This window comes from Alexandromys fortis, unplaced genomic scaffold (genome assembly GCF_014885135.2).
Source record: "Alexandromys fortis isolate MF-2015 unplaced genomic scaffold, M_Fortis_MF-2015_v1.1 scaffold_55, whole genome shotgun sequence".
Taxonomy (NCBI): domain Eukaryota; kingdom Metazoa; phylum Chordata; class Mammalia; order Rodentia; family Cricetidae; genus Alexandromys; species Alexandromys fortis.
In genome coordinates this window covers 6,394,192-6,409,249 of record NW_026067936.1, presented here as the reverse complement: position 1 = coordinate 6,409,249, position 15,058 = coordinate 6,394,192, and the positions used below count along the sequence as shown (strand labels likewise).

The 15,058-nt window shown below is 41.3% G+C and overlaps 1 pseudogene; it reads right to left on the bottom strand.

Moving 5' to 3' along the window:
• Positions 1 to 1,974: 1,974 nt before the first annotated feature.
• Positions 1,975 to 3,250, bottom strand: LOC126504491 (alpha-enolase-like; annotated as a pseudogene).
• Positions 3,251 to 15,058: the final 11,808 nt, after the last annotated feature.

Genomic DNA, 15,058 nt, shown 5'->3' with positions numbered 1-15,058 from the left:
GATCAAGGAAATTCTGATAAAGATTCAGCTGGATGCCAGAAACTTCAAATTTGCGCTCTCAATGTGTGCCTCTGGTGCTAGCCACGTGCACACTCACCCATGCCTCCCTACCCTAAAGTCCATACCTACACAACCTCCAGTCACCCCTGCTCTGAGGGCCATACCTACCCCCCCATGCCTCCCTGCCCTGCTAACCATACCTGCACTAACCTGCTGTTCGTCACTATACTCTTCCATGACTACTGTACTGCCTCATGGCTTCCTGCCCCGCTGACCCGTCAAATGAATGGATTTTCTGGGTCAAACGCCACTTTATCTTCTTATTGGGTAGTGCTGTTCCTTCCTCGGGGTTTCAACCCTTTCCTGGTTTCAGCTTGGCCATGCCACACAAATTAATTGGGATATAGTATCCCACTCCCCTTGACTTTATAGATCAAAGTTTGATTAGGTATTGATTTTCGTCATTTAACAGAGCCACGTTTTCAGGGGGCTGACAGAGATTCCTCAAGTTGATCCATGTTTGGCATTTCGCGAAAGCCGAGTTGTCTCACGGTTGCTGTGCGCTTTAAATATGCTTTCAGGTGATCGAAACTCAGAGACACAAATGAAAAAAATTAGCATATTTTCCTTCACGCGTAGGTGGGTGCAGATGTAACTGTGTAGTCTGCTGATTTCAGTGTGTGTTAACACGGGAGTGTATGAGTGAGTGATGGATGAGAGAGACACGGTGATGGCAATTTAATTAATTCTGCTGACATCGTTATGCTTTCAGATGCAAGGAAGAGCCGAGCGCGGAGCTGCCTAGAAATCCCTACGGTTGCTATTGATCTTACTTTTCTGTGCAGTGAAAAATAGAACTGCAAATTAACAAAACAAACCAACCCCGGGCAACTGATGGGCTTATTGATGAAGGACTCTCAGAGGCAGTTTTAGGAATGACCTATTGTCCGGAAAGGAGGGACTGCTGAGCCCCCTGTGCCTCAGAGCACAATGAGTAACAGGCTTTTCACTTCAAGGAAAGGAGGGAGGTGGATGTTAGGGGAACCACCTCTTTGCTTCTGTAGATCTCTGTCACGTCCTGAATGCTAATTAGCAGAAACGCTTCCCTGACAACCACCATTAGCAGCAATTTAGCCACAAAAGTTCTGAAGAAGGAAACTTTAAATACTTGAAAGGAGAAGAAAACTGGGTTAACTTCCTGTGCTTTATTTGATTTGTCTGCATATGTGAATGGAGCCCAGTACGCTAATTAGAAGCAGTTTCTATTCCAGAAGTCCAGGGAGATGGCAGACTCATATATAACCGTGGAGCATGCCACCAAGTAGTGGGATGTGGACAAGGAACATTACTTCCTTGAGATGTGCATCCCATGTTTCAAAGTTAGACTGCAGTACTGAATAGTGTCTAAGGCTCTTCTTACTAGTCCTATGATCTGCAATTCTGTTTTTGTTCCAATACTGGACATATTCAAATAGTTCCAACTGTCTCCTCTGGGGGATATTTCCGAATACCTGAAGACATTTTTATTGATTATTTTTGTTAATTGGGGTTTTCTAGAAGAGTAGAATGGAACATTTACTGCCTGGACTCCTCATCTTCCACTCGTATTCCATCCAGGGTCCCAATCCACTGGATGGTGCCGCCCACATTCAGCGTGGGTCTTTCATTTCTATTGTTTGACCTGTCATTCCTCTCTAGAGAAGCTCTCGCAGACAGACCCAGAGGCGTCTTTCAGTCCAGTCAAGCTGACCACTGTGGTTGGGGAGAAAGGGAGGGATGCTGGTGATATATCTTGGGAACACAATGGAAAGCAGACAGCAATTCTGTGATGTGCAGAATAGGTTGTCACAACAGACAAGTCTGTCCCCAGGTGCCAGTGGGGCAGAGAGTGAGATACCCTGCTCTACCTGAATAAATTGTTAATTCATACCTGTGTAAAAGCAGCTGCTGGCTCCAGGGATCTCCACCCACACTTTACTTGCCCAGGGGGTTCCTGAAAAACCTGCTGACAAGCTTGGCCTTGCTGCTCAGCTCTTCCTTGATTCTAATGATGTGATTGTACTTGGCCAGGTGCTCAGATCAACAAGGGGTACCACTTTTGATCTATCCAGTGCATAGCTCCACCTCCAGTTCAGCGATGATAGTATTCTCAGTCTCCCCAGAGTGATGGGACACCATGACACCCCAACTGTTGAATGGGGCCAGCTTACACACCTGCAAAGATGGAGCCACAGAGCTAATCTGGTTCACTTTAAGTAGGAGGCAACTGCAGGACTTCTCACTGACAGCCTTGGCAATCAATCCTTTTGGAGTTGGCTACTCTGAGATCATCCCCAACCACCCAGTTGCCTGAACTAGCTGTGAACTTTTTCCAGGCTTCCCAGTCATCCTGGTCAAAGGGGTCCTCAATGGACACCCGTGGACACTCCTAGATGAAGGACTTATATAGGTTAGCCAGCTGGTTGGGTGTGATGGACCTACCTGCTAGAGTCATCAGGAGACTTGAAGTCCAGGTCCTACTTGCCAGACCTGAAGAACTCAGAGGCAGCCAGGTCCATGCCAGTGAGAATCTGATCAGAGTAACCAGCCTTCCCAAATGTGTTCCACCGCAATCCCAGAGCTTCTTTGTTCTCTAGGATGTTAGGCGCAAACCCACTCTCATCACCCATATTGATGGCATCCTTCCTGTATTTTTCCTTCATGACATTCTTTAGGTTGTGCTAAACCTCTGCCTCAATGCCCATGGCTTCCCAGAAACTGGACATCCTCACAGGGAGGACATGAACTCTTCCTGCATGGCCAACTTGTTGACAGCATGCAAACCACCATTGATCACATTGAAAGCTGGGACCAGCAGGATGACTTCAGTCAAGTCAGTGATGTGACAGTAAAGGGGTACCCCCTTTTCTGCAGTACCCTTTGCAGACAGTCAGGGACCCACCCAGGATGGCATCTGTGCCAAATTTAGATTTATTTTCAGAACCATCCATTTCAATCATCAGTTTTTCGATCTTCTCTTCTACAATAGTTTCTTGCTAACCAAAGCAGGTGTCATAGTTTTGCTGACATGTTCAGCAGCCTTTGAGACACCCATGTATCACATCTTATCACTGTCATGGAGTTCTAGGGCCCATAGATGCCAGTGGAGGCACCACAGGGCATGGCAGCTTGGAAGAGTCCGTTTGAGGTGTAGAGATCAACTCAACAGTGTGATTCCACCGAAATCAAGGATCTCTCTGGCTTGGATCTTGAGAATGACATGGTGAGTTTCTGACCATTGGGTTGGTATGCAGGAAAAGGACAAAGGTTTCTCCAGACACCATGAAGAGTAATTAGGAGAGTCATGTACATGATCCTGTTTCCGAACTCACGATGGCTTTTCTTGGTTGTGAACTTGGCTATATTTGGAACTAAAACCCAAACATGGAGGGTATACCTGGAACTAACTTTCCTTCTTTCTTTCTTTCTTTCTTTCTTTCTTTCTTTCTTTCTTTCTTTCTTTCTTTCTTTTTTTTCTTAATTTGAAGAAAGGAGAACTACATTTAATCCAGATCTTTGAAGTAGGAAAACAAGTTCTTCGAGTGTGCTCACATCTTAGGCTTGTGGCCTCTTTTACTGTTTTCCAGGGTAGCTGTCTTCCATCCCTCTGATCAGACTTCTATAGTCCGACCTCTTCTTGATGACAGTGCACATGAAGAAAGATAACATTTAGGAATGCACATGATGAAATTTGGCTCAGACCGATAATCCAGAACAACTGCCCCTGCATGGTCCTTAATCATATTTACAGTTGTCTGCCATGTGGAGTAACATAATAATAGCTTGTGATGTGCAATGTGTGGATCTCTTTCAAGGGATGTGGTTCAATGTACTAGATGCTATGGTACCATTTCCCACCTTCAGAACAGGAGCAGCGATTTTCCCCAGATGCAGAGAATTTGGTAGGGGCAAGTCTCAGCTGGGCTCCTTTCCAAGACTTTCCTCTAGAGCAGTGGTTCTCAACCTTCCCAATGCTGCAGTTCTTTAATACAGTTCCTCATGTGATGGCGACCCCATCCATAAAAATTATTTTCATTGTTACTTCTTAACTGCAATTTTGCTATTGTTGTGAATAACAGTGTAAATATCTGACAGCTGGCCCCTGTGGAGTGGGTTGAGACCTCCTGGTTTAGCTAAACAGAACTGTCAAATTCAAAAACCCTTTCCAGGAGTGGCCCACAACCAATGGCTGGTCAATTCAGGTCTATAAAAGTTTTAGTTCCCTGTCTAAAGTTTGTGCAACTCTGCTGAGAAGTTCTGGGTCTGTAGCTGCTCACAGGAGGAATCTACTAGTGTAAGCCCTGAAGATACGTTTCAATAAACTTTCTGCAGCTAGATGCACCCCAGAGTCTGCTACTGAACTATTAATACCAAGAGTTATATGAGGAGGCAAAGCTACAGTAAGGCCCAGTCATTGTTGAGAGGCATGGATGGTTTCTAATACGAGACTGACATTTTTAGATGGTCAATGGTTGGAGTTGGAGAGAGAGCACAGCAATTAAGAGCACTTGCACTTGCTGCTCTTGCAGAGGACCTAATTTAGCTCCCAGCATCCACATCAGCTAGCTTACAATCTCTGTAACTATAATTCAGAGGATCCAACATTCTCTTTGGCCTCTCATGGATCTTCACATGATGGTGCACATATAGTCATGTACACACACACACACACACACACACACACACACACACACACACATATATATATATATATATATATATATATATATATGAAAATAAAAGCACCCATAACTGGTGATAAGCCACAATCTTATACTGGTGCAAAGACTTGGTAAAAGCAGTACCTGAGATATTAGGGGACTTTGAAAGGGCAGTAATTATAAAGATTTTGGATTTTCTGGGGACAATTTGCATAAGAATACAAAAGTGGATAGGGAGGTTTGGGGGTAATTTATCACCAGTTAAAGGCTTGTTTTGAACATAGGACATGCTCTGTTGCAGATTTTGAATGAGTACCTTTATCCAGGGAATGAAAATACTGAAGACCCTTCCCAGCATTGAATGATCAGTGTAACTGAGTTGCAGAAATGGCTGAAGTTTCATTATCTTGCAAGATCAGTGCCTTTATTAGGCATAGGATGAAGACATCTGGATGGATACAGTTGACACTCAAGTCTACAGATCCCTTTGAATAATTATGGATCACAGAGCGACCCACTTCTTCTGCTAAAGGATGACATCTGAAGTTCTTGTTTAAGGCACAAAATGGGATATGAGGTTGGCTAAGGGAGCAGTTTTTTTTTTGTGGGAAAGAAAATCATAACACCGAATTAATGAAACTGGCAGGAACCTTTGGAGATAGCATGAATGTGTCACTAGATTGGTGTGATGCTGGGAATTTGGAGAGGGTTTTGGACATTCTGAAGGAACTAGAAGTGAGAGAGTTTCTGAGGAAACATGTAGCAAAAATTAGTAAGACACACAGAGAACTTGGCATGCTAAGTGAGCAATACTGTTCCCAAGATGATTCCAGGAGAAACCATGTTTATAACAGTGGGTAAGAACTCTTTCTTGAGTCCACTCCAAGGCTAAGTGTGGGAGGGGAGTGAGGGGGCTTGTACAAGGGGCAGTCCTTGCTGTGAGGGAGGGGGCAGCAGAAGGCATTGATGGCCTTGGTCCCATTCGGGGACAGAGGGAAGGGAGACCTAGGAGGAGGAGGGTGATGTGCCATGAGGCTACTTGTTGAGAAGCTCCCTGGTTTCTGGTCTGCTGTTCTATAGCAGTCATATACCAGAATGGCTCTTCTAGGACTTTGTAAGTGGGTCTGATGCCATTTACTTGGGTAGTCTTAGAGAAAAGAAAATAAGCAAATAGGTCAGTCATCAGAATCCACACTAATAGCAGGCAACACAAAGTGTCATCTTGGATCTCATATGTCAGTATATGGAGGCCATGTGATAACAGGATCCTGGACCAGAGTGGTCCACAGAGAGCCTCTAGCAGCCAGTTCTCTAGGCCTGCATATATGGTTGGACTGATACACCTTGGAGCTGGTGGAAGTTCTACCTTATGGCCATGGTTTGTAGGCCTGAGTAGTGAGAGAGGCCAAGTGAGAACCAATGAAACATACCACAATCCAATATATTTAAATGTAAACGAGTAATATTGCAGCATTCATAGTTTTAAAAAAGCCACAATAAATAAAATGACAATTTGTGACATTTTTAAAACTGTGAAGGATACAAGGGTGAGAACCATGTTAGATGACCATTCAATTTCTCATTTTGTACCCTATGGAAATGAAACATATCCTAGGGAATGACAATGGTCTGCTCAACCTCTGCCAGGTGTAGTATGCTTATGAAAGCAAATTAACAGGTCTCAGACACATGGGATACCGCCGTTGGAAAATGTATTCCATCCACTCCTATTAAAAAAAATCTATAACCCGGTTCACACCCACTGTGGATGGAAAGTGGTATGAACACTCTCAGTCTCACTCTCTGTAATATGGTATTCCTAAGAAGCTGGTCCATGTGGATAGTTCATGGAGCATGGCACTGGTGTAACTATACTCATGTTATTGCATGCAGATGAGCATTCGAATGTAAATAATTTAGCTAGACACATGAATCCCGGAAACTGAAAAAGAAAAGCTGCTTTATCATCGTGAAGGCTGCATTGCATCAATGGAGGGGCTGAGTTGTTGTGGCATACCAATACAAGCCATCCAAAATGAAGGGGCAAATGACTGCATCTCTTCTTTCCCACAATTCAGAAATTAAAACAGCAGACAGATCTTGTAAGAGTTTGGAGGAAACTCACTCCATATTACATTCCGGGTGACGTGAAAGGCTTGCAGCTTTGACTTGGGTTCACAGGAGGCAGCTCTGGTCTCACAGCACTGATCTTTGAATCATATGACATTATATGCTCCATGAGAGACAAATAAACCATCCGACCTTGTATGCTCTAAGGGGTGGAGAGGTACTGGGTAGAGTTGATGACCATGCCGAAACGGGGAATTATAACCCAGTCTTCTAGGCTTTTAGAACAATGCCATGACTTCTGCAATGGAGAATGAATGTGTCACCTAAATAAGTGTACATGTATCAAAGGACCCCAGGAGGAGCAGAACATTTCATTGAGAGATGCTCAGGATCCCAGATAGATAGAGTTTCTCTTGGGCTTTCACTTCTGTCAGATTCAATTAAATTGCACGGACCTAGTACCACTCTGCTGTAAGAGACCATATCTGATTTATCAGGCATTCCTCTGACCCGTCCACAAAACCAATGACCGTGGAATGATCACAGTTTCTACCTACTGAACTTGATCTGTTTCCTTCAGCTCTCCAACCTGCCACACACAAACCAAAGATTCCAACATCTTCTATGGTCATACTCCTTGTGTGGGGACGGTTTGTACCACTCATTGTTGGTATGCATCTGTGAAGAATAATTCCACGTTTGGAGCCAGGCTTTGTTGCTGGTGCTGTTTCCATCTCTGTTCAAATATATCTCCTTTACTTTCCAAAATAAGTATATACCAATCCAGAGGATAGCCTATGGTAAAACTGGTGCGTATGCACAGTCTCTGAATCTGTTTCTTGAAGAACCCTGTTCAAAACAATATGTATCTTCAGGCAAATATTCCTCAATTTAAGAAAAGTGATAGAATATTCATTGATTGCTGTTGGTGGACATCACACAAAGCATTTCACATGTTCTATCTCATTAAATTCTCAAACTGTCTCTACAGGACTCTAATTGTGATTACACTTGTTTGGCAGATGAGAAAAACAAAAGGTTCCTTTCCAGCGTGCTGTTGCTTATAAGAGGGGAAAGAGAAAGGGAAAATGTTGAAACCAGCCCTGCTTAAAAATGATCTCACTGTTTGATAGGTAAAGCCCTCAAACCTGAGTGGTATAAATCTGGCTCTAAAAATTTCAACGACTATTTTACAGCTGTAAGAAATCACTTATGATGTAATTACTCTTCAAGGATTTATGCCTGGAGTACCCTGGCTTGCTAATAACAAGACATCTCGCTTATACCAGGCCTACCAAATTATCTAATCTCTAATTCTGTGTAATGCAAAACATTCGACTCGCATTTTTACTGGTCATAACTTTTTTTTTTAAGGAACTCCGTGAAACAACATTTTAAAGTCAAGTGTACCTTAGATGGCATTTCACTCAAAGCTCCATCACACTTGAGCTTTTAAAGAGCAGGGACTGTGTTCCACCACCAGTCAGTGCATTGCCAGGAACTTAGCTTTGCTAACTCAATGTTGGAAGCACCCCGATGAGCCCCACAGAAAATTGTTACTGCTCCAAGATTAGAAAGTATGTTTTGTGGTGATGCAAATCTGAGCCTAGTTTTCTTTTTCCTTTAGGATTTATTTATTATATATATGGTGTTCTGTCTGCAGACTAAAAAAGAAGGCACCAGATCTCATTACTGATGGTTGTGAGCCACCATGCAGTTTCTGGGAATTGAACACAGGACCTTTGGAAGAGTAGGCAGTACTCTTAACTGATGAGCCATCAGTCCGGCCCTGAGCCTAGTTTTTTATTAGTTTTTTTTTTAAAGATCTTTCCTCTGCATTTACTAATTATTAGTGCGCCAAGTTGCCAGTCACAAAATGTAAATGTCCTTGAGCGGCAAGGCATTAACCCTGTTCATCTAGGGAAAAAAGTTTGTTTTCACCATTGGTTGGTTGAGTTCTCTGCAACAAAGAGATGGACAGAAACTTGTGAATGCGTGCAAGAACGTCCTGCAGGGAGCTCCAAAACATGGCTTTACTGACTGATGCTCTCTTCACCTGCCTTGCCAATAGCAATTAACGTGTGTGGTGGTAGAACTGCCGTTCTCAGAGGAGCTAGGAGTAAGGGCGAGTTTAAGCCACTCAAATCTCTTGCTGTGTGTAGTATGAGAACAACCCTCAGACCTAGCTGACATCCTTCACGTATTCTTACTACATTCATCCATGTCAAGAGTGTGTGTGTGCGCACACGTGTGCTACTTTCCTGCTAATGAGTAAGTGTGAGGCTGGAAAAGATTTCAGACAGGCCCATTTTGACTACATTGTAAGATTTTTTTTCTTTAGCAGGACTTTGGTTTTGGACATCCCTTTAGACTTTTTTTTATGTTTTTAATTTTACTGATTTTTATTGAGCTCTACATTTTTCTCTGCTTCCCTGCCTGCCTCTCCCTTCCCCTTCAACCTCTTCCCAAGGTCCCCATGCTCCCAATTTACTCAGGAGATCTTGTCTTTTTCTACTTCCCATGTAGATTAGATCTATGTATGTCTCTTTTATGGTCCTCATTGTTGTCTAGGTTCTCTGGGATTGTTGTTTGTAGGTTGATTTTATTTGCTTTATATTTAAAAACCATTTATGAGTGAGTACATGTGATAATTATCTGTCTGGGTCTGGGTTACCTCATTCAAAATGATGTTTTCTAGCTCCTTCCATTTTCCAGCAAAATTCAAGATGTCGTTTTTTTTTCTGCTGTTTAGTACCCCATTGTGTAAATGTACCACATTTTCCTTATCCATTCTTCGATCGAGGGGCATTTAAGTTGTTTCCAGGTTCTGGCTATGGCAAACAATGCTGCTGTGAACATAGTTGAGCACATGTCCTTGTGGCATGATTGAGCATCCCTTTAGGCTTTTAAACTTTGTCCGCTTCTTTCCTCTCTTTCTACTCTTCTTCCTCCTCATATTCTTTCTTGTCTTCGTCTTTCTTCAAAAAATGATACTAGATTATTTACAGAGGAAAGACTAGCTCAAAATACGTGTTTATATATGAGAAATGTTTGTGAACTTTCATATAATGTGATGACATTTATTTTTATTTCATTGTTTTCCTGTTGCATTCATCTCTTATGAACATATAGTAACTGTCTATAACAACGGGTTCCACCGTGACATTTTCACACAAGCATTAGAGATGCTTTAATCACTGTAACCCTCCCATCCTCCCTTTCCTTCCCCGTCCTATGGTCATCCCTCTTTCAAGACTCTCCTTGCCAAATTCTCCTTTCTTCTCCATTTGTTTCTGCAGCTGTAAAAACTCATCATAGTCTGATGGTATCTTATCTAATACTTTTATACTCTTCATTTATTTTAGCATCTACTTCTCAGAAAGACAGACACTATTGATGTGTTAGAGTGGGCCGAGAGAGAAGACAGGTAGATGAAGGTTTGGTACTGACTCACGTTCAATGGCAAAGAGCAACTTTCTAAAAGGTGGATTGCACATGAATGCCTGTGATGTATGATAGTGTGTTGTCATGGGGATCTTCAGTGTCTCTCCAAGATCTCTGTGCCAAAAGCTTCTCCCCTACTTAGACTTGTTTTGAGAAGATGGTAAACTTCAGAGAGCAGGAGCTTTGTGGGAAGCTTTAGGTCATTGGGGATTGCCTTCAAAGTACTGTAGAACTCTAAGATCTTTGTTATATTTTAATATCCTGGTCATGAGCTGAATGGACTTTGCCATGGCACATGTTCCCTGCCACAACTTTCTGCTTTGCCACAGGCCCCGAAGCAATGAGGTCAATAGGTAAGGGATTGGGATTTGCTAAACTGTGAGTCAAAATGAGCTTTCTGTCTTTGTAAATGTATTATCTCAGATTAGTTCCAATGATGGAACACTGACTCACACATGGCAAAACCTCTCCGCTGAGACACTGGAAAATGTTCTGATGGTGGGAATGCGGTTAAAAGGGGATGATTTGGGAATTTGAAAGATAAGGGGTTTGGGTAATGCCTACAAGCACAATAGGGCTGACTGACAACTGGTAAGCTCCTTGGAAACCATCCAAACAATAAGAAATCAAAGGCCACAGTGAAAATAAGAGAGACTGTGATTTAACAAATAGATAAGAAAAATAGATATGGAACCGAAGACTAATCAACTTCACCAGCCCATTATGTACTCGATGGTGATAGATTTTCATTTAATTATGGTGTGTGTGCATAGGGGTGTGTCTCCAACACATTACAGAAAGCAAGAACGCATAGACTTTGCATATCTGAATCACACCCATGTGTCCTAGTGAGGACAGTAAGCTCATTCAATGCTGAATTGCATATTTCTAATTTTAAAATTCACAGATGGTGTAACTGATGAGATTCATTTATATCTTAGATTTGCATAGCATTTTTGTTCCAAACAATCCAGAACCTGTACAGATATCATAAAAATATATGGTTTACTTTTCTTGAAAATTTAATCAGGAAAAACATTGAAACAAATCTTGATTATAATAAAGTAGATATAAAAATGACAGCTGATACTTAAGATGCTAAGCAGAAATCATATTGTTCTGTGTTCTTACTCTGTTGTTTCCATTGCATTTTTTTTTGATGGGATGGCCCTCTCTGTTGCTCTCTCCCTTTTCCTGAGTCTACCTCTGTCTCAATCCAGGACGTCCTCTCCACACCTGATCCCTCATGGCATTCAATTCCTTTTTCAGATGGTACCAAATCCCTTCTATTTTGAAAGCAACTTTTTTTTTGCCTTGTCTTTTATTGTGAATGTTCCTAAGCAATGACACATAAATATAGGACTCAGAGTTTTATTTAACACCTTCTGATGTGTTTTTTCTAAATAAGATAATTTGTATTCTCTTAGTTATTATACAGAAACATTTCATAAAAATCTTAATATTAATAGTATAATTTTAAGTTAATACTGTAAATATCAGATCTTATTAATTTTAAGACATTAAAGGCTTTAGATGATATAAGAATGATGGAAAAATCTAAGTTGGAGAAGGGAGTGGGTGGTACATGTGATCTAAATACATTATATTCATTTTTGAAGTTACCAGATAATTTTAAACATATGTGATTCACACTTGCTCTATAGTTAATGAAAAATTTTGATATTGAGCTATATTAAAACTTGTAGCCTCGCTGGGTGGTTGTGGTGGTGCATGCCTTTATACCCTGCATTTAGGAGGCAGAGGCAGGCAGATTTCTATGAGTTTGAGGCCAGCTTTGCCTCCAGAGTGAGTTCCAGGACAGTCTCCAAAGCTACAGAGAAACCCTGTTTTGGAAAACCAAAACCAACCAACCAACCAAACAAACAAACAAAAACTTGCAGCCTCTGTTATATAGGAACAATAGAGAAGATTCTACCATTTGAGGTAACTGTACCTTGATTATCAATGGAACTATGTGCCTCTTAATCTTCTGCAAAGAGTTAATCTGGGGTCCTATAATTTTTCACAATCTGTTTCAATGACATTAAGAAGAATTCCTTAGTATAATATCAAGAGGACTTAGTTCACAGGTCATACCCACCACCCTGAAGAGAGAGGGGGTCGTTGGGAGACATGGGATGGGAAGAGTGGTGGAAAATCCTTTAAATACACTGGACAAATTGCTTCATTTGCAATAAAGGTTGCAAATTTATGTTGTAAGTAATATTTGAAGTCCAAAATGGAAGCTATTAAAAATATATAAATTCAAAACCTCGAGATGTGCAAATAAAAAAAAATACAACTATCCGGAAGTGCCTTGTTAGTCTCTCCTCCAACACAGTGCTATTTTATTTCCTGTTAGCCACTCCGTGCTCCTCAGACAGCATGCTGCCCTTTCCATGTCTTCCCCAGTACTTAGGCTTCTTTAAAACGTCTAAGTTCAAAGTGTCCATTATTTATTTTGTACCTATTTTATTTCTTAAACTCTTTATATATCCACAGTTGGGCACATCTGGTCTGCAGCTTGTTTTTAAATAAAGGTTTATTGGATGCAATAATTCTATTGCTGAAATGTCATCTATGGATTTTGAATAAGGGTAGTTTCAGTAGTGATGACGTGGCCTTTGAACCCAAAATAGTCTCCATTTTGCCTTCTTTAGAAAATGCTCACTGGACTCATAAAAAATCCCTTGTGCCCCTTTACTCTACATTGACTGTTAGAAATGAAGCATTTTCCCATAGGGCACCCCACATTCTAATTTGCCTGATATTTTTTTTTTAAAAATGTTGGTTAGCTTGTTTCTTTATCACCCTCTTTGTTTCTTTTAATAAACTAGAAATTAGCTTTAAAAATCTTTATTAAATTAATGAAGCTGTTTTTAATCTATAAATTTCCTTGTTATCTCCGGGGTCTCTCTTTATTTAATTAGTACTTGGATTGCTCAGAAGAGAAATGAAAATACAAAAACAGCTAATAAACATTTTTCAAATGTACTTGCCCATGGTGGAGAGATGGTGAATATGCAAAGGAGAAAGTTCTCCAGTGCAGGAAAGAGCAGTCCGGTTGATTGACATAGTAAAAGTGAGAGCAGGAGGTACCATAAGAAAGGGCTAGAGAGATGGCCCAGTGGTTAGCACTGCTTGTTGCTCTTTAATATGACTTGGCTTCAGTTCTGAGCACTCAGATTGGGAAGCTTTCAACTGCTTACAACTCCAGCTCCAGAAGGATCTGATGCCCTCTTCTGGGCTCCTTGAGCACCTGCAAAAATGTAGCATACACAATAAATAAAAAGATAAACAAACAAACAAACAAGTAGAAATCCCAGAGAAAGTACCCACTTAGAATACCTTGAAGGAGAACAGAGAGGGAAGGGAGGTAGAAACTGTAGCAGGATTGTGTCCTTGTGGTTTGGAAGAAAATTATACCACAGGTCCAGTCGAGATGCTGTGCAGAGGAGTTAGCATTGCCATCAACTCAAGGCCATAATGGTTGAGCTTCCAGTGCCCTGCTGTGAGACCCGTTCTGACTGGCCTGTGTTTAGTATCCATTTCCTTGAATCTCTTTGCTGTTCTCCCTTCCTATGCTTTGTTGCCAGAAGCTGACTCCATAGGGCAAGTCCTTTCCCTCCTTTCCCTATGGAGCTGGTTAGATCTAGGCGGCCATTGCAGCAGTCCATCAGTGTAGGCTGAGGCTTGTCTCACTTAGGTAGGTGCCTGGTGTGGTTTATCCGAGGTAGAGGCAACTCTTAAGAAATGTGCACGGGGGTAAATGGAAGGATGAAAGCACGGGGAAGGGAATGCCAGGTAGATGAGAGGCAGAGGAATGGCAATGGTGCTAGAAATAAATGTTGATTTTATTTCTGAAGTTATAATTATAACTTCCATTTTGTCCCTCCAAGCCCCCCCCCTATACCCACCACTCTCCCTCAAATTTATAGTCTCTTTGTCCGCTATGTATACATATCTGTTTCTAAATATAACCTGTTCAGTCCATATGTTACTTGTTTGTGTGTCTTCAGGGATGACTCTCAGGCATTGGACAACAAATTGGTGTGCTCTTCCCTGGGGAAGGCCACATAAGTAATTTCCTTAACATGTTCCTTGTTACCAAGAGATCTTAGGTATAACCAGGCACAATAATACAGTACACTATGAAGGACTTTATCCTTCAATATTGAGTCTAATTGTACTATTTTATGACCAGAGTCTTCATTTAAAAATATTTATCTTATATTTAATTATGTGTATCCATGTGTAGGTGTCTCTGTGTGTGTGTTTATGTTCACATCCATGCTTGTAAATACTCTGGTTCCCTCAGCGCTGAAGTTACAGTCCGTTGTGAGCCACGCAGCATAGGTGCTGAGAAACAAACAATAAACTTAGGCCCTTTGTGAGAACCAACATGTACTCAGCCACTGAGCAATCTCTGCAACTCCTGGATTCTTCCCATTCTATAGAATACTGATCTCCACCAGATTTCTTTTATTCACCAGTTTCCTATCCTTTAGAGAAGCTAAGCATATAATAGAGCCATACCTTCCCAATACCAAGGCAAAAGGGCCACATTCCAGCTATCTAGGGGAGAATATTACAAAATACAAGGACTTCTTTTAAAGTCTGTAGAGATTAGATCATGTTTCCTTCTCTTCTTCTTCTTCTTCTTCTTCTTCTTCTTCTTCTTCTTCTTCTTCTTCTTCTTCTAAAATCTGCTGAAAGAGCATGATTACCCTCAACTATGGGCAAGGGAAGAGTTTTTATTTTGAAATAAATACAGCAAAACTGCTGGTTAATTCAGCTGATAGCATTGTCTCTTCTGTTTTTTTTTTTATTTAATAATCATCATA